Here is a 20,783-nt window from a genome sequence, read left to right on the forward strand (position 1 = left end):
ATATACACTACATGTAATGAAGAGTTAGTGTCCAGAATGTATTTAAAAATCTTATAAAGCAATTTTAAAAAGTCAAATAAGTGAAAAGAAAAAATGAGAAAAGACTATGAGTAGTTCACAGAATTACAAAGGATTATAACTAAGTAACTGCATGATTTTGGATAAGATATTCAAAAGCCCTACCTAGGACTCAATGTACTCATCTGAAAAATACTGAGACACAAAATTTAATGGAATTTCAAATAGAGAGAAACAACTTTTATGTAATCACACTGAACAAAACTTTAAAAATAAACTTTGAAATAAATTCTCTCCCCTCCAAGTATCTTGGCTAGGATTTACATTCAGGAATGAATAACTTTTATTTCATAAACCAGTCAACTGATATTAAAATAAAAATAAATCAATGAGTTGAGAAAATAAGATTTATAGCCTGACTGGTGTGGCTCAATGGATTGGGTGTCATCCTGTTAATCAAAAGGTCGCTGGTTCGATTCCCAGTCAGGGCGCAGGCCTGGGTTGTGGGCCAGGTCCCCAGCTGGGGGCATGCGAGAGGCAACTGATTGAGGTTTCAGTCGCTCTCTTCCTCTCTTCCTTCCCCTTTCTCTAATAAATAAATAAAATCTTTTAAAAAATAGATTTATAAAGGTACAAGACACAAAAATAAAAGATGTTTTTAAATGGAACTAGGGCACTGGCTGGTGTGGCTCAGTGGATTGAACACTGGCCTGCGAACTAGAACGTCGCTGGTTCAATTCCCAGTCAGGGCACATGCCTGGGCTGCAGGCCAGGTCTCCCAGCTGGGGGCGTGTGAGAGGCAACCAACTGATGTATCTCTCACACATTAATGTTTCTCTCCCTCTCTGTCTCCTTCCCTTCCCCTCTCTCTAAAAAATAAATAAAATATATTTTTTAAAAAGATTCTCTCTTCATCTTTTAAATAAACAAATAAATGAATAAATGGAACTAGGAGAGTAAAGTCAATGACTCTCTGGATGAGGTATAAGAGTTATATAGCACAAAGTGATCAGTTTTTGATCCAGGAATTAATTTTGGGGGAAAAAAGTTCATTTCCACATACATGATCTAATCCTCACAGTTGCTTGATACAAATGTACTATTCCCTTATAAAAGATGAAACTGATGTCAAACAGTGCCCAGCCTTTAAATGTCAAAGACACAATTAGAAAGTATGATAGTCAACCTAAAAACCCATGTCCTCTCCAACATGGTAAGATAGAAATTATGATAACCAAAGTCATTATACTTAGGTATAAAGTGCAAATGTTCAAAAAGTAAAATTGACATTTTTTCAAAAACTTAAATTTGAGGAAATTTCTACTTTGTTGATCCAGTTATTATTCTCCATATCACCTGCAACTAATATCATAACACAATTAAATTCTGACACACGTAATAATGCTCCTGAATCACAAAAAATCTCACATACCATGTAATAAGAGCACAAAATAAAAATCATATACTCAAAATCAGGCCCCCCAATCCCTTACCGTTCATCAAGTGCTATATACAAAGCTTTGAGCTTAGAACACTATTCAAAAGATATGTATAAAAATACACTATAAAATGTAAAGTTCTGCAGCTGCTGCAGAAAACCGTTTGGCGGTTCCTCAAAAAGTTACATACAGAATTATTGTATGATCCAGCAATTCCACTTCCGGGTACATAGAGAAGGAATTGAAAGCAGGGATTCTTAACAGATACTCGTACACCAATATTCATAGCAGCATTATTCTCAACAGCCAAAGGTGGAAACAACCCAAGTGTCTTGTCAACAGATGAATGGATAAAGAAAATGTAGTATATATACACAATTTATTCTGATGCATGCTACAATGTGGGTAAGCCTTAAAAATATGCTAAATAAAATAAGTCCATCACAGACAAATATCATATTATTCCACTGATAATGAGGTATCTAGAATAGGCAAATTCATTGACACAGAAAGGAGAAGTTCCCAACAGCTGGGGTCAAGAGAATGAGGAGTTATCAATTAATTGGTACTTAACAATGATTAGTCTTTTAGAGGAGGAGGCTGTTTAAAAAAAAAAAAAAAAAAGGCAGCCCTCACCTGGTGGCTCAGCCGGTTGGTTGGAGCATTGTCCCCTACACCGAAAAAGGTTGCAGGTTCAATTCTCAATAAGGGCACATACCTAGGTTGTGGGTCTGATCCTCAGTCAGGAAGCATAAGGGAGGATGCTGATGTTTCTCTTTCACATGGATTTCCCTGTCCCCAGCCCCCAAATCAACAAACATACCCTTGGGTGAGGATATCAAAAGAAAAAAGCACATTTAGCCTCTCTTATCAAGAACGCGAACTGGCTGTTCTAATTTTATGTAGTACACCGATAACACTTACTTACTGCTCCATCTATGTAAATAGTTTAAGTTAGACAGTTGTGCAATGAAGGTTTATGCCATACTAACAGTTCTTGTTTTATCTTCATTCAGTGATTCAATAAATAATTAAGCTCTTATTATGTTTCAGATTCTGGTCTAGTTCTCTGGGACACATTAATTGACCATAATTGGTATAAATCAACGCCCTGCTGCCTAACTTTTAATTGGGAGATCTAAACAATCATAATAAATCAGTAAATTAAATAATATGATAGAAGATGATAATGCTATAGAGGAAGAAGGCACCAGAGATGGAATTATTTAAATGGGCCAGTTAGAGTAGGTTTCATGAAAAGGTAACATTTTAAAGGAGGTGACTGAGCAAGCCATGCAAATACCTGAGAAAGGAACAGAGCAGGCACGAAAAAGTCAGTAGAGAGGCTGCAAGGAGGGTACATGCCTGAAGTTTTTGAAGCACAGCAAACTCAGAGTGGTTGGAACAGAACAAGAGGAAGAAGAGTGGAGGTGAGGGGAGAGACGGATGTGTCCTGACTGGTGTGGTTCATTCAGCTGGACAGGTGTCATCCGCAGGGTGAAAAGCTGTGGGTTTGACTCCCGGGTCAGGGCCCACGCCTAGGTCGTGGGTTTGGTCCCCAGTCAGAGCATGTGCTAGAGGCAGCAGGTCCATGTTTCCCTCCCTCTCTTTCTCCCCCCCCCTTCCCCCTCTCTCTAGAAATAAATGGATAAAATCTTCTAAAAAAAGAGAGAGAGAGAGAGACGTGGGGGGTCCAGGATCTTGTAAGGTTTCATCATAGGCCACTAGAACAACTTCGGCTTTCTTTGTGAAATAAATGAGAACCAGAGATTTTTAAACAGAGAACCGGCACAGGTTTGACTCATATTTTCAAAAGATCCCACTTGGTTCCACTTACAGCATAGTAAGACTGTAAGGAGTTCCATGAACCCACTCCCCAGTGAAACTGGTGAAAATTCCTTAAAACCAACCTTTTCAAGTATCTGAAAATAATCATAAAGGACTAAGGCAAATGAAGAACAATTTATTCAAGAAAATCTACTAAAACTCAGGAAAAACAGCACAACTATAATGGTATTTGAACCAATTCTCTCCCTCCTCAGCTCTGTGAACCTGAAACTTCCCTCCGGACTGGTGTAGCCATGAACACAGGGTGCCCTTCCACCCGGGCCGCCAGTCAGACAGCGCAGGACCCAGCACTCCTCAGCCTGCCCGAAGCTCCCCGATGCTAAAGCGAGGTTCCAGGCAGGCGCAGCGGACCCAGCTGCCGCTCACAGGGAAGCGGCCCTACGCCGCCGCCGCTGCTGCTGCTGCTGCTGCTGCTGCTGCTGCTGCTGCATGTGGAAAATCCAGGACCCAGGCTGCCCTCCACCCAGCTGCTTCATAGAGCAGGGCTCCCGCAGCAGGACAGGCAAAGCAGGAGCACTGGAGGCTGCTGTGTGCCAATCCAAGAAGCGTCCAGTTACTGAACGCAGGGTATCGGTCACACGGAGGGAAAAGGCCACCGCCGTCCCGTCCCCGCTCTCCCACTGCAGAGTCAGAGCCAGGGACTGTGCCGAGAAGGGGCACCAGGCCCTGAAACAGCTCTGACTCTTCCGAAAGAGCAGACTTCGTGTGCAACTCGTGAAACTCAGGCCTAAGGGCAATCTCAAAGCCTAGCAGCTGGTGATGAAAATAGACTGGGAGGAGATGCTGATACAGGCTAAACACTGTAAACCAGGAGTTTGGAAGAGCGAATAAGGAGAATCAGGGATTAGCCCTCCTGGGGTCAGAACAAATTTCAAAGCTCTGATCTCAAGAGCTTTCTCTTCCAGGTGAGAAGCAATGTGTGTCCTAGGGCATTGTTGAAAAGAAGGATGCAGTCAGTTGGCAATTAGCATCTGGGTGTGGTCAAGGAAAGGGACAGGGAAGAGAGGCCTGGTGACAGAAACACTGTCATCCCAGGGTGCGCGTGGGCAGACCCAGGCCTGCACCTCTCAGGAACAGCAACAGAGGCTTAACCCTGCGAGAGGGGAACAGACTCCACAATGCCCCCCCCCCCCCCCCCTCACTAAACAAATACGCAAATAACAATTACAAGCCCCGGGAGGGGTGGGAGGAGAGCAGTGCTCATAGCCGCTACATAAAATAAAATGTCCAGTTTCCAACCAGAAGTTACGTGCCCTGCAAAGAAGCAGGAGAGTATAATCCACGGTCACCAGGAAGAGAACAGGCCACAGAAACTGCCTGTGAGAGCCACCAGATGTGGGATTTAACAAGGGCTTCAAAGGAACCACTTTACATATGTTCAGAGAGCTAAAAGAAACCATGATTAAAGTAGTAAAGGAATGTGTAATGAAAACGTCACATCAAATACAGAATTTCAACGAAAAGATAGATTTTTTAAAAAATGGAAATTCTGGAGTTGGAAAGAACGACTAAAATAAAGTCCCTAGAGGGTCTCAGCAGTGTGTTTTAAGTGGCAAAAGACTGACCTGGTGAACTAGAAGGGGGCAGATGAATAGAGACTGTGCAGTCCAAGGACAGGAAAAAAAGAATAAAGAAAAATGAACAAAGTTCCAGAAATGTAAAACAGCATTAAGTATCAGCATACACATAATGGGAATACTGGGAGAAGGAAGAAGGAAAAATATTTAAAGAAATAATGGTTGTATGAAAATTAAGAACTACAGCTACACAAAATAACTCACAAACGTACTGTTGAACAAAGAAAGCAAAAAGAATTGTAGTCATACAAATTTCAACAGATAAAACTATATTTTAGAGACGCACAGAAAATGACAAATACAGGACAGTGACTATCTGTGGATGAAAGGGGGAGGGCTATGAACCATAAGTGAGGGGGTGATGGGGTATTCTGAGGTACTTGAAATGTTGTGGTTTTTTTTTTTTCTTTCTTAAATTTTTTTCAAAGCATTCCTGTGAGCAAACCCACCTGACTCTCCCAACTAGCTGAAATTATTGATTTTATTTTACAGGCGTGAGGTGACAGAGCTGGGATCAAAACCAGGTGTTTCCCAAAGCCAAGGTACAACCGTGGGAACGACTGCAGTGAGCCATGCCCTATGACAACCTTTCTCCCCACAAGAAGTCCTCCAGCCCTCCCAGCCCAGCACGTATACCCTCACATCCCCACCTCAGTCCAATTCCTAATACACACACTGGGCACCATTCTAACTCTCCACTTTTGCTAACAGCCCTTCCAACTCAGAACCAAAGCCCAAGAAGCTGACTCCCACCTGGAGAGAAAGAAATTTTTTTAAAAAGTAGCATGTGCGAGGCGTTGGGGGAAGCTCTGGATGGGCTGCAGAAATTGAGGAAAGAGCACTCATCCCAACTGGGAAGGCCTCAGGAGCCGGGGATCTGCCTGGGCCACGAAGTCCTCCTTTCCCAGTCTGCTCAGACCTGGGAAAGGCCCGGTCTCTCCCTCCACTCGGCAGCAGCGGCCTCCGGGGAATCTCAGCCTGGCCCGGCAGCGCCTCACTTCCTGTCTCATGCAGGGGGTCGCAGCAGTCAGGCCTAGCCCTGAGAACCCGACAGGATCTAGGCCAGTGCCCTCGGAGCTGGGTTCCAGACCAGGACTCCCCACGAAGGCAAGCTCACACAGCAGTAGAAAAGCAGACAAGGACACTGAAGGGGACGAAGGAGCCCCAACCAGCTGCCTGGAGCCACGCAGGGCCAGCTCTGCCTACAAGATGAGCATTGGCGAGCACAGGCCTGCCTGGCTCCAGACCCTCAGGCAAGCCTCAGCCATCCTAGTGCTCAGGGTGGCACTTCCTGCTCCCTCCTCTAAGCAGGATTCAGGTGGCTGGCTGGAGGTCAGGCGTCCTGGAGCAGCACTAAAACAGGCAGATTCCTGGGGTCCTTTCTGTGGTCCCCGTGGCTGTAAAATGAGGATGAGCAAGCTCTCCTGCAGAAGGTCCTTCCAATCCCATCTGACTACCTAGGACCCTGGCTTGGAACATGTGGGTTTTGTTCCTGCTTGGACCACCTCTAAAGTTCAAGGTGGCCAGCAAGCCCATGATGTGGGACCTATGCCACTTCTCTATGACTGTCCCACTCACAGGGCACAAGCTCAGTTGGCCAAAAGATCTCAAGAAGGAGACCCAGTCCTGAGGGATTTCAGTGCTGTGCAGGCCGGTCCTGTGAGTGCGGAAAAAGCCAGAAAGGCCAAGCAGCAGCAGGATCAAAGCAGCAGGGATCAGAGGTGAGTGGTACTCCACCTGGCAGCTGCCCATGGGGAGCGGAGGGATCCAGGTCTCTACGGAGAGCCCCCCACCAGGATCCCTCCTTCCAATGTCACGTTCGGAGGTGCAAAGGAGCGGGTCCATGTTCTCCCCCACCCAGCCATCGGGGTCGGGGGTGGGGGTTTCCCAGCCAGTGAAGTGTTCTATTTTTAACCTGGGAAGTGATTACGAAGATGTATGCTTTATAATCAAACTGTACATATTTTACATGTACAAGTTTTATATATTTTCTGAACATATACTTCATTTTTCAAAGTCTTATTGTTGACCAGTCACAAAAAAAACTCGTTTTCAAGCTCAAATGTTGACAGATAACAAGCTAACTTGTATATGCACTTGCATTAGCTTATACAATTCTTAAAACTGAGAGTAATATAGAATTTTGTAAAAAAATTTTGTGAATTGTTTCATTTTCATATTCAATTATGAAAAAATAGCCAGTGATATAGGATAGCTTTTGTGTAAAATTGCTGGTCAACAACGTGTTAAAAGAAAAAGATAATAGCTGCAAATTTCCCAGAATGGTTAAAAATAATCCCCACACTCAGAAAACACACATACCTAAGATCAACAAACCCACAGGACACGAGAGAATAAAAGTGGTGAACAGTAAAGGCAATAAGAATCCTAAAAGCAGATCATGCAAAAGGATCCTTCAAGCAATGGAATGATAGAATTACAGCAGACTTCTTAAGAGCAACAATTGAAGCCAGAAGGGAAAGACACATATTCAAGATACTGTGAGATAATGACAGTCAACCTACAATTGTGTTTCTAGAAAACAATAACCCTTAATGTTGAGTAAAACCATAAAAAGGCATTTTTTGGTAATGATTGAGGTTTTCACATGGACTGGATATTAATGATATTAAAGAATTATTATTAGTTAAATATGATAGAAGTACTGTGTTTATTTTTTAAAAGCTCTTCTACAGGAAATACATTATGAAATATTTACAGACTTCATGATACTACATTTCAGCAGGAAATGAAGCACAGAATGAGGAAGAGATGTAACTACAATAGCAAACTGTCCATAACTACAGAAACTGAAGGACGGAAATAATTGAGTTTTATTGTACTATTTGGTCTATTTTCACGTATGCTTAAAATTTTCCATGATAAAATTTTAAAATAATTGATAAAATCATGAGGCTAAATTAAAAATTCAAACAAATCATCAAAAGTAAAGCCTGTTTACCAGTAAAAGACCTCAACTAAAGGAATTTGTGAAGATGTTCTTCAGGAAGAAGGAAAATGGTCTCAGGACAGTGAGATGAAAGAAGAGATGGTGAGGGAAGAATATGGTAAAAAGGTATGTAAACTGAGTCACATATTTCTATATAAAGTAATATAATCTGTTGAATTTAACAAGGATAAACTGAAATGGCAAACAATGACAACATGTAAGTTGGGAGAGGAGTCATATAGGATAAGTGCTATAAGGTCCAACTTTGAGAGCAATATGAATGATTAAATTTCAAGGCTAACCACATACTCACTATGATCTACTAATTCTACTTCCCTGTATCTTCCTTAGAGAAACAGCTGCACATTTTAATGAGGAGACTACACAAACAGTTCCAGCACTGTTTTTAAAAGCAAGAAATCGCAAACCTGCCATCAATAGGAAATGGCAAAATTATGGTATATCAACAAAATGAACTCAAGTGGATCTACAGTATTCCCTCACTTATCGCGGGTATTACGTTCTAGACCCGCCCCGACCCCCCCCCCCCCACGATAGGTGAAAGTCCGCGAAGTAGGAATCTTACATTTATTTTAGTTTTTATATATATTTTAAGGCTTTATAAACCCTTCCCACACACTTATAAACCATTCCCAGTCCCTTATTAACCTTTCCCAGTCCCTTATTAACCATTTCCACACTTTTATAAACACTACTTATGTTCTTCAACATATTCTACACTCTTAAACCTATGTAACTTTAACAACATACATATACAGTACTGCAAAATCCCACTATATAGTGAAAAATCCACAATAAATTAAATATAATATTTAAAAAAACCCCGCGATACAGTGAGGCCACAATAAGTGACCCATGATACAGAGAGGGACTACTGTATGCTTACAAACATATTGAATGAAAAAGCTAATTGCAGTTACTATATAACATTTTTATGTTTAAAAAGAAACCAGATATTTTCTATATATACAAATATAATTACATATGCCAAATCAAGAAAGAGGTTATAACTAAGCTGGTAATAGTGGTTACACCTACAAAAACAATGAGGGAAATGGCATGAATTGGAAACTTGAACCTTGCCTATGATTATACATTTCTTCTGTAACAGCAAGTTAATTTTCAAAAATAACTTTTTAAGGATATTAAACTTTGAATCCTCTGAGTGCAAACACTGCAGCTATTATGTTCAACACTGCACCATGCATGGGCAAATGTATATAGCAAGTCATAGGTTCTCACAACTGTGGGGAGAAAGGGTACATAGAAGATTGACTCAAAGGAAATATACCAAAACAGCAAGAAGAGTTTTTCATTTAGTATAAGGGCAGATATGAGCAGTTTTTCATTTTATTTTCCCCTGTCTGCCAATTTTTAGAAAATGAACATTTACATCTCCAGTGGGAAAAACTATTTTAAATTAGTTAAAAATCAGCCCTGGCTGGTGTGGCTCAGAGGACTGAGTGCCAGCCTGTGAACCAAAAGGTCACAGGTTCAATTCCCAGTCAGGGCACATGCCTGGGTTAAGGGCCAGGACCCCAGCTGGGGCCTGTGCGAGAGGCAACTGATCGATGCATCTCTTACACATCTATGTTTCTCTCCCTCTCTTTCTCCTTCCCTTCCGCTCTCTCTAAAAATAATTATTTAAAAAATTAGTTAAAAATCAAGTAAAATAAAAACATTAAAAGAATAAATTAAAGAGATTAAAAAATCTTTTGAATGTATAATTAGAGAATCCACATCACTCTACTTCCCATTAGTTCATGCTCTCTCAGAAGGCTAGGAGTTTAAAAAATTAAAGGCTATGCCTGATAGTGTTATGAGTAAGATAAAAATCAAATCGCACAAAATCAAAGCAGTGACTAATTACTGTGCTAATTAGTTCTTTACCATACTTGTACAGGTTGTCAACAGGAGCTGCCTACATCAATGTGTTTTTCAATTCAGAACAAAAACAAATACCAACAAACCAACAAAAAACAGATCTTTTTAGGGGAAAGGTGCATGGCAGAAAGGTAAGCCTATTTTAAGGTTTTTGAGGACTCACCCAGAGACCTATTTGAAACAAATGCATCCAGGCATCAAAAGCTAAAACTCTACTAGTCACTCTGGACTTAAAAATTAGTCCTTTTAAAGATGCTTCTCTACATTAACTTACAATAATAAACAGTAGTAATATGTAAGATTAAAAAAAATTAATCCAAAGAGATATACTAAACTGAAGTGCAAGGGCCAAACTCATACTCTCAGAATTTTGTTTTAAATTAAGGTTTTCTAGAAGTACATTTTATTGATTATGCTACTACAGTTGTCCCAATTATTTTTCCTTCTGTCCTTCTGCACCTGATACCCTCCTTCCCCTCAGCAACACATTCCCTCCCCCCAGTTCATGTCCATGAGTCATGCATGTAAGTTCTTCAGCTTCTCCATTTCCTATATTATTCTTAACATCTGCCTGACTGTTTTGTACCTGCCAATTATGCCTCTTAGTCCCTGTACCTTCTCACCCATTCCTCCCTTTCCCCTTCCCAGCTGATAACCCTCCAAATGATCTCCATACCTATGATTCTGTTCCTGTTCTGGTTGTTTGCTTAGTTTGTTTTTGATTATTAGATTCACTTTTAGATAGTTGTGAGTTTGTTGTCATATCACTGTTCATAGTTTTGATCTTCTTTTTCTTAAATAAGTCTCTTTAATGTATCATGTAATAATGGCTTGATGATGATGAATTCCTTTAGCTTTACCTTGTCTGGGAAGTAGTTTATCTGCCCTTCAATTCTAAATGATAGCTTTGCTGGATAGAGCAGTGTTGGTTGTAGGTTCTTGCTTTTCATCACTTTGAATACTTCTTGCCAGTCCCTTCTTGCCTCCAAAGTTCCTTTTGAGAAACCAGCTGATAGTCTTATAGGAACCCCTTTGTAGGTAACTCTCTGCTTTTCTCTTGCTGCTTTTAAGATTCTCTCTTTATCTTTAACCTTTAGCATTTTAATTATAATGTGTCTTGGTGATTCTCTTTGGATCCAACTTGCTTGGGACTCTGTGCTTCCTGGACTTGTATGTCTATTTTCTTTACCAAATTAAAGAATTTTTCTTTCATTATTTTTTCAAATAAGGTTTTAATTATTTGCTCTTCCTCTTCTCCCTCTGGCACCCCTATGAATCAGATGTTGGCACTTTTGGAGATGTCCCAGAGACGTCTTATTCTCTCCTCGTTTTTTTTGAAATCTTGTTACTTTATTCTTACTGGCTATTTCTTCCTTATGTTCCAATTCATTGATTTGAACCCTGGCTTCCTTCCCTTCATTATTGGCTCCCTGTGGATTTTTCTTTATTTCACTTAGTATAGCTTTCATTTCTTTCTAATGTGTTTGCTGTACTCAATGAGTTCTCAGAGCATCCTTATCACGAGTGTTTTGAACTCTGTATCTGATAGATTGGCTGTCTCTGTTTTGCTTAGTTCTTTTTCTGGAGGTTTGATCTATTCTTTCATTTGGGCCATATTTCTTTGTCTCGGCAATCTGGCAGCCTCCCTGTGTTTGTTTCTGTGTATTAGGTAGGGCTGCTTTGACTCACTTGTAGGCACACCTGTTACGCTACACCTGTTACGCTACACCTGTTAGAACCTTAGGTATTTGTCCGTGTGAGGCAACCTGTTTCACCACTTTGTGGTGCTATATGTGGGGGATGGCTCAGAGAAGGAACAATGACACTTGCTTGGCATCTGCCCCTTTTCCAGTCACTTCACCCACTTCCCATATGTGACTGGCACCCCTCTAGTTATTGCCCTAGTGGTGGTTCCCAGGGTGAGTGGATCTGGGTACATTCTAGGACTGTGGGGGCCTCTAAACAAACTCTCCCGAGGGAGAGGCAGTTTCTCCCACCACCCTAATCCAAATTGGTTTTTACAGCCAGAAGCTATGAGGCTTTATTTTCCTGATGCTGGAACCCTGGGCTGTGTGGTCTGGCCTTGGGCTGGGACTCCACAGGTGTACCTCCCGGCTTTTATCTGCCACATATGAACGTGGGACCACCTGTTCCACTGGCTGCTGCTGTCACACCACGTCCTCTCCACCCCAGCTCCCCAGCTCCACCCCTCCTACCCATCTGAATGAATAATTCTTAAAATCCTCAGTTGTCAGACTTCCATACAGTTTGATTTTCTAGCAGTTCTGTTCTTTTTGTTTTGAGGTTAGCTGTGATCCTTCTTATTGTTGTGCAAGGAGGCAAAGTATATCTACCTATGCCTCCATCTTGGCTGGAAGTTCTGATTGTGTTCTAACAGGCAAAATATTTGAATTATTTCTCTTTAAAGTTTCTATAACAAGGTCCCTTGCTTTAAGATTTCCTTCAAGAATAGTGAATTAGTGTTAGGAGGTCAGGCTTGCTAAGTTTTTCCAGATTCATTCTGAAAGCCTGATAACTGGCAGTCACACTTTAGTCCTCAAGTATAAACTCTTAAAAGAGTTTTCTCCAGTTAAAACTTGAGAGAATTGACAAATACATTTATAATGCCGTCAATGTGGTGAAAAAGTGCCCAATGCTTTCCCAGAGCTCCAGGCTCCGCTCACCGCTGCCTCTGCCACTTGCTCCCATCCACAGCTCTCCAAGTCCCCCTAAATTAAGCATGGCTAAGTGTGATTTCTTCAGAAACCCAAATTAGTCTCCCAGTCACTCAGATCCTATAACCTCTTAAATTCTGATCCCAGATCACATGCTCCTCCTCCCACGAAGAGATCAGTTCCAATCCATCTATCCTTAAGTTCTTTGATCCTACCACCACTCTGGTCTTTCCACTTCATGGTAAGCATTGACTAGTAAGAAAGACCATCCTTTCAGATTTTTGACTGAGTGGACATAGAGGGGTAGAGTAAGACAGGGTTCATGAGGAGAAAAGATAAGAGGTATCTAGCTAGTGATTTTTAAGTTAAAAAGGTGGATTTTAAATACTAATGCTAAACAAATACAGGAATCAAGCTTATTACAAATTCTTCCTAGAATTGTCAATATTATATACTTGATTTCTAGACACATTACCATGCGACCCATGTGGGATAAAATTAAAAGATTAAGATTTTTAAGAGGCCTAAGATACAGAAGTGATAGCTAGTAATTCTCATAAAAACTAGACAAAAATTATTGTTTCAGTTTGGTTTGCCGAATATGTGTTTAGCTTCCATTGTGACTCAGTAACATCTAGAATGGTAACAGTTTTACACTACAAAGCTGTGTAAAAGTAGTACACATGTCAGAATTCTCTGTTAGGTGTACAACTACTTTATGCCTACCAACTAGTTTCATGCAGAAAATGTTAAGCTAACTGTATTTCTGTGGAAAGTCTCAAAGATATGGTATTTGTCCAAACGTTTTAAACAATAACAATTTTATAAACAAAAGACCATGGTTATACAACATAAAGAATGATGTAATAAAAAAGCTTTAAATCCATACAGCAATGCAAACCTATTCGACCAACTCAAAGGCTATGTCTCCAATGTGCTTGTAATATTAATTTTTAAATCGAACGTAAGATACTCTGTAACACATATCTTAAAATAAAAGTCCATGATCAGCCCATGATCAGTGGACTGAGCACCAGCCTGTGAACTAAAGGGTTGCTGGTTCAATCCCCCATCAGGGCACATGCCTGGGTTGCGGGCCAGGTCGCCGGCTGGGGCACGTGAGAAGCAGCCACACATTGATGTTTCCCTCTCTTTCTCCTGCCCTTCCCCTCTCTCTAAAAATAAATAAATAAAACCTTAAGAAAAAAAAAGTCTATGATCAATTATGAGTGAAGCAAGTTAGAAAAAACATATTCCTTTTTAGTAGCCAAAATGGTCTACTTAAATAATTATATATTTCAAATGGTTTCATGGAATTTAAACCTATAGGTTACAAAAATGACTAAAACATATGTACATGCAAATTCTGAGAAAATGAAGGATATTCTGTTTACTTAATTGTGGAATGAAAAATATGTTAAATAAGAGGCTCTAAACTAGGGATCAGCTAATATTTTTGTAAAGGGTTATATACTACATATTTTACACTTTGTGGGCCACACGGACTTGCAATTATACAACTCTGATGCTGAAATGCAAAGGCACTTATGACAATACATAAATAAATGTGTGGCTGTGTTCCAATAAAACCTTATCTATAGACTTTGAAATGTGAATTTCCTTTCATTTTCTCATATAAAAAATATTCCTCTTTTTATTTTTTTAACCACTTCAAAATGTAAAAAACATTCGCTTAGGCCTTACAAAAACAAGTAGCCAAAAGCCCTGTTCTAAGCTAATACGGAAACCTCACAAATTCGCATAGGAGTCTAAGTGTTGGACTTCTTTCAAATCTATTTCTCTTAAACCCCTTGGGGAAATCTTTTTAGTATTATATTAGGCAAATGGCTTCTCTCCATGCTAAGTATTTATTTATTTATTTATTTATTTTGCTCCCCTACAGCGTTTAAGCATTTACTTTTACTGGCCCCGATGAATTGGCCCTACCATGCCACAAGAAACTACTAGCACTATGTTAATAAACAAAAATTCTTTCTGTATCCTCATACTCTAAAATAAAATTTCACAAACTGGAAGTAGACTGTGGAACAGGCTTGTTTTCCAATTACACCGAATTTAGGAAATAAATACAGTACCTGAGAAATACTGACATGAAATACCTACCATATGACAACTACAATAGAACCAACACCATTCTGAATAATACATGCTAAAGTATTAAGTAAAACTGTCCCCAATGATGTTAATCAACACTTATTAAACATTTACAAAATGTTCCTGATGTTGAAGGCCTCAGTAAACTTCTAAATAATCATACTATTTGCATATAAAAATACAAAAAGTAAGAAAATTAACCTTCTATGATTAAGCACGAAGTATTTTAAAGAGATTAAATAATATGAGAGCCAACAACAGGAATGTTACTTAGAAAACATGTAATGATAATCAACATTTTATGATTCCAAAATATAAGAAAACTGTTAAGTTTTATTTAATAAAGCCCAATATTTTGAAATCTAATGTTAATAAATGGCTCTTAATTTTAGTGTTATGAAGTAAAAGCTAGAAAAATCTAAAGAGAAGTTACTGCATCTAGAGGCCCAAGGCTTCTGGGCCCTGGCAACAGGGCTGGCATGGACCCACCCGGGTCCCTTGACAGGCACCTGAGGAATGGACCATTCAAACCACTGGGCAAAAGCTCAAAGAGCCAAACTGTCACACCTGGAGAGTGCAGGCAGATTGGCCAGAGATGCAAAAAGACTCAGAAGCTCCCCAAATTGCCTGCCCACATGTCCAGACGCCCATCCCACCCAGTGTTGCATTCGCCTCCCCAGGATGGATGCTCCAAAGACAGCTGCCTGACACCTGTCTCCCTCAGTGAGCAACTTCTCCATGGGTCACCAGCCACCCCGGCCCTGGCTCCCCACTGACTTCCCATGCCCTCGGGTGTGGCTGTTCATCTCGTTCATCTCTTCCCTGAGACCTCCCCCAAGAACTCTTCAGCAGGACCCTCTCTCTGGTCATCCCTCCCTGTGCCATCATGAAGAACCTCTAGGCATAAACACCCAGTGTCACCCTGCTGCTGGGCCAGCCCATCTCGCAGTGGCCTTGTTCCCCTCCAATCAACCCCTTTAACATGCCGACTCTGGGAAAACCCATCACCTGGATATTAACCTTCAACACACTGTATCTCGTGTATCAGACTGCTACTGACAAACAAAATCATCAAAGATGATTTGGAAACAGCTTGGCTGTTAAAGCAAATTTTAATAAATCTGGTTTATTTTCTATGCTGCTGATCTCTGGTTTTAATCAATTAATTTTAAAATAAAGGACTCTAGGTAAACCAAGAGTACTACATACTATAAGTAAATAAAACCAGATGAAAAATGCAGAAAGCTTCTTAAAACTCACCTGAGGAAAACTAGCAGTTTAAACATTATTTTAAAAAGTGCGTATATCTGTGTGCATGTACAAAACCTCAAAAGCATATATGCCGAACTGACCACAGGTGTTAATTTTCTAAGGGATCCAAATGGGTAGTGGGGTTCGATTAAGAGGGACTTTTGCTTCATCTATACAGTTTGAATTTTTCTAAACATGCATCGCTAGTGTTACTAAAAGTAAATTTTAAAAATTTAAAGAACAGAAATTGAGTACAGTATTCCCTCACTTATCGCAGGTATTACGTTCTAGGCCCGCCCACGATAGGTGAAAATCCGCGAAGTAGGAATCTTACATTTACTTTAGTATTTATATATATTTTAAGGATTTATAAACCCTTCTCACACACTTATAAACCATTCCCAGTCCCTTATTAATCTTTCCCACTCCCTTATTAACCGTTTCCACACTTTTATAAACACTACTTATGTTCTTAAACATATTCTACACTCTTAAACCTACATAACTTTAACAACATAAATATACAGTACCGCAAAATCCCACGATATAGCAAAAAATCCGCAATACATTGAATATTTTTAAAATCCCATGATACAGTGAGGACATGATAAATGAACCACGATACAGAGAGGGACTACTGTATATCTGTATCTATCTATCTATCTATCTATCTATTCTCATATACATATACTAAAAAATAAGGCATATTACTACGATACAAAGACCACTGGTTGGGGCAGGCTTACATACTATACTTAAATGCCTAGACAAGAAATAAATTCAATTTCTTTTTTAAAAAGAACTTAATACACTAGATATTTAGGCCAAACTCTTACTCCTCCCTTAAACATATTTCCATTTCTAGGACTGAGCCTTTCAATGTTTAGTAATGTTTATTTTTCACCATCTGTGAATTTTCTAGGGAACTGAAGTTCCATCACTTTCGAAACAGCAAACCCTACTAGGTACCTACTATGTGTCAGATATAGTACTAAGCATTGACGATACTGATGATGCTGGTGCTGTTTGCTGTTCGGCAGAGAAAATTAATGACTAATAAATCTACCATACATTTAATTACCTTTATTTACACAGGCAAATTGCAGGTTCTCCCAGATTTAAAATTAAATCAGCTATATTCTAAACACAGCTGTGCAAACCACTGTGCATCAGTGCCTACTCCATGCTGCCTCTACTTTCCCCATCATCACTGTCAGCAACAGTTTTTAAAGATGTAAAACTGCTGGAAAATTTGAATTCCAAAGGAAAATATAGGAAGGACAGAGTCAAGGGCAAAATATATATATAAATGTTGGTGCAGCATACTTTTTTCTCATTTTCTTTACATATCTTAAAATAATTTGCTAGCTTAGAAAAATAAATGTTACAATTACTTGATGTGGGTATACTAAGATTGTATTTTGTGTACTTAATTTGTAGACTGACTGCAATGGGATAACATATTTTCCCCATTCTCAAGCAAACCAGAAAGAACTCTACTAGAAATTTTCTCTCACATTTATGTATCTATTCTTTCCCTGAAATTTCATTTATAATAAACATCGCTGTATTTTCTACTTTCTCCTTGTAGCAAGGTAGTATGTAGTTCACTGTATATTAGTCACTTAAAACTGCATGCTTTACTCCTAATATCACACCTTTTTCACTTTACTTTTTAAAATGTTTACCTTCCACCAAGAGCAGGACACAGAAAAGGATGCATAAGAAGACCACAAAAGACACTAAAGAGAGGTTGGAGGAAAAAAAACATAATGACAGCAGAGATCAAGAAAAATGGGTAAGTTCGAGAAATATTGTGGCAGGAGGATAAACAGAATGATTGAAAAGGGAAGAGAATGAGGTTTCAAGAATGACTCCCAATGGGACTCCCAGGGATACACAAGAACATTCATTCATTCATCAAAATACTTACTGAGGGTCTAAATGTACAAAGTGCTTTTCTACGTATGGGGACTTACTTGAATAATCATATCTAGAGTTCAGAGACACGAGGGCTGATGAAATATAAATTTTTAACTGACACACATTTAGTATTTAAAGCTTTGAGACTGAATGATACTGCCTGGCCTTTCTCATTTATGTGACCCAAAACATTCTCCTCTTGTTAAAGCCAGTTTGGGTCAAGTTTTATGTCCTTTACAACAAAATAGTCCTCTTCACTGGATCTTCTCCGGCCTCACCTTTAAACTGCTCTTCAAAAAGCAGTCAAAGTAAAATTACACATTTTATGATTTTACTCTCTTATCTTAAATCCTTCCAGCACTTTATACTGCACTGGGGATAATGCCTTTCTTTGTATGACCTATAAGGTCATTCATGGTACTGCCTTCTAGTAGTCTCTCACACCATTCCCTCTATCAGTATGTTCCAAACACTGGCCTTGAGAAAATAGTTTTAAGCATACACTTACTATAAAAGCCAGCAATTCCACTTCTAGATATTTGCCCAAGAGAAATGAAGACATATGTCCACAGAAGAGCTTATACATGAATGATCATAAGCAGCTTTATTCATAACAGCCAAAATGAGGACAACCGACATGTCCACCAACATGTGAATGGCTAAATGAAAGGTGGTAGTTTTATTCAATGGACGACTACAATTCTACTCAGCAATAAAAAGGAGCTGCTGATAAACATAACAAGGACAAATCTCAGGAGCATTATGCTAAGTATAAGAAGCCAGTCACAAAATTCTTCCATTTATGTAAAATTCCACTAACAGCCAAACTAAGCTGTGGTAACAGAATAAGAACAAGAGATTGACTCTGGAAGACAGGTCACTCAAGAGAGGTTGGGGAAAAGACACTCAAAGAGGTTGGAGGAAAAAAAAGAACTGGAATACGTATCATATATTTTTATATACTTTTAATTTTCACCCAAGGATATGTTGATTTTAGAGAGAGAAAGAGAGAAAGAATGTATGTGCATATCTTGATAGAGGTAAGTTACACAGGTGCATGTTTGTCAAAACTTAATTTAACACTTAAAATTTATGTCAGTTTGTAAATTATACCTCAAATTGTTTAAATATCATTTTTTAAATCCATAATAAAATCTCTATCAGCTCGCCATGCCTGTAGAGTTCTTACAGGTAAGCCTACTCTATTAGAATTTGGTTCCACAATTCGGCTGGTGGTGTAGACTTGGAGGGAAGCAAAGCACCAGTGGAAAGCGGGGTGAGGGGAGGGAGGGAGGGAGGGAAGGAAGTCTTCCAGTACATGCCCTAGAAGTCTAAATCCTGAAATACTCAAGACAATAATCCTGTATTACAAGCAAACCTTTAGTTAGCAGACTGGGAATAGAGAAAGGAGATCCTGGTTGATAGTAAGTCACCATGCATGCAAAACCAGAGACCACTCAAATTACTGAAAAAAAAAAAAAAGTTTAATAGTTTAAAGAAACTTTTATGTTATGTGTCTTTATAAGGCAACAATACTGTAAAACACGAGAGTCCTCAAAAAAAAAAAAAAAAACCCAAAAGAAAACAACAAACCCCAAACAAACAATTATTAAACTACAGCATGTTTTACAGTTATTTATTATTATGAAAGTTGTGACACATGCCAAGAAGCAGCACCTTGGAAACTAGTACTAAAAATGTAAATAAATACCTATGAAAGGATTGTGTCAAAAACTAATTTTAAAGGGATCTGATAAAATTGTACTAGAGGAAGCAGAATCATGGCACGATAAGCAAAGTTAAAGGTAGAGAACAGTCTTGAAAGTAAACCACTGATCATCTTTTCCTTCTCTGTATTCTATTTATCCAGTTTCTGCGTACACCATGATTTGCATTGCTCATAACTGTATTACTTTATACATGATCATTTTGTCACTCAGCTAGCCTAAATGCTAATGTCTTGAAGGCAGTATCCCTACACCTAGCAGAGTTGGGAGGTACTTACTAACCAAACAAGTTCTTCCTATATATTGTATTAAATGTTCCTCACAACAAGTAGGTCACAGCAGAAGGCATGTCACACCACTTAAGCAACCCTTCCAAACTAGCCCTAAAAGATGACTGACTCCAAAAGAAATTAAAGGAAAAAAACAACAACTTCTAAGTACGCACCTTACAAATTTAAAAAAAACTCTAAACAAGAGTTAAAACATCTTTTAAAAGATGCAATTATAATTTAGTGAAAATTTTTTTAAAAGAATGATGAACCTGCCTTAGAACCAGGTTTTAATAAAACCGTTGACTTGGAAGTTTGAATAAGAGTCATAATGTGTCATAAATGGGAACGTATGTAAAAAATTCATTTAGCCTATCAAGTATTCCTTGTTTTCTAACAAATACACTAGTGAAATGCTTAATTTAAAAGATAATTTATCTTAAATTACTTATACTTCAAAAACTATTATTTAAAACCAGTAAAGTGGGGCTACACTAATATTTTTGGCTGAATAAACAAGAAAAACTATTAAATCATGACAAAAATCGTTTTTATTCATTTCCCTGCAAAATATATTGTGGCATTACTAAATTGGCAAAGAAATAAACAGTAAGTTTTTAATTGACTGAACTGAGCAGACACAGAGATTTAAGCACAGTGACTGTCAAACTGAATGATAAAAGTAACATATTATTCTATTCAGAGGCTAGAGGGACATTAAGACAAAAGAACTTCTCTGTTACGAGAGGACAATAGCACTCTATGACTTTCCCTCCAGAAATACTCTATTTCATTATGCTAATAACCAATCTTAATTTTTAAATTAAGAATCAAATAGGCTTTGATTCAAAACATTAATATAGTACATAGTACTATATTAGTACATAGAAGGTTGCATAACCAAAAGCTCTGGTTACCAGCTAACATTTTCCTTGCCCTGACTGGTGTGGCTCAGTGGGTTGGGCTGCTTCCATAGTTCGGTTCCAGGTAGGGGCACACGCCTAGGCCAGGCCCCCATTTGGGGGAGTGTGAGAAGAACTGATCGATGTTTATCTCACACATTGATGTTTATCTCCCTCTCTTTCT

General features: G+C 39.0%; 1 protein-coding gene and 1 pseudogene across 6 annotated transcripts in view; both read right to left on the minus strand.

The window, feature by feature from the left end:
• CNOT4 (CCR4-NOT transcription complex subunit 4) overlaps nt 1–20,783 on the minus strand; it is a 125,723-nt gene that overhangs the window by 74,259 nt on the left and 30,681 nt on the right. The gene's annotated exons all lie outside the window — the stretch shown is intronic.
• LOC150002176 (insulin-like growth factor-binding protein 3 receptor pseudogene) lies at nt 5,996–6,727 on the minus strand (annotated as a pseudogene).

Source organism: Furipterus horrens, unplaced genomic scaffold (assembly GCF_987537825.1).
Source record: "Furipterus horrens unplaced genomic scaffold, mFurHor1.1.pri manual_scaffold_9, whole genome shotgun sequence".
NCBI classification, from domain to species: domain Eukaryota; kingdom Metazoa; phylum Chordata; class Mammalia; order Chiroptera; family Furipteridae; genus Furipterus; species Furipterus horrens.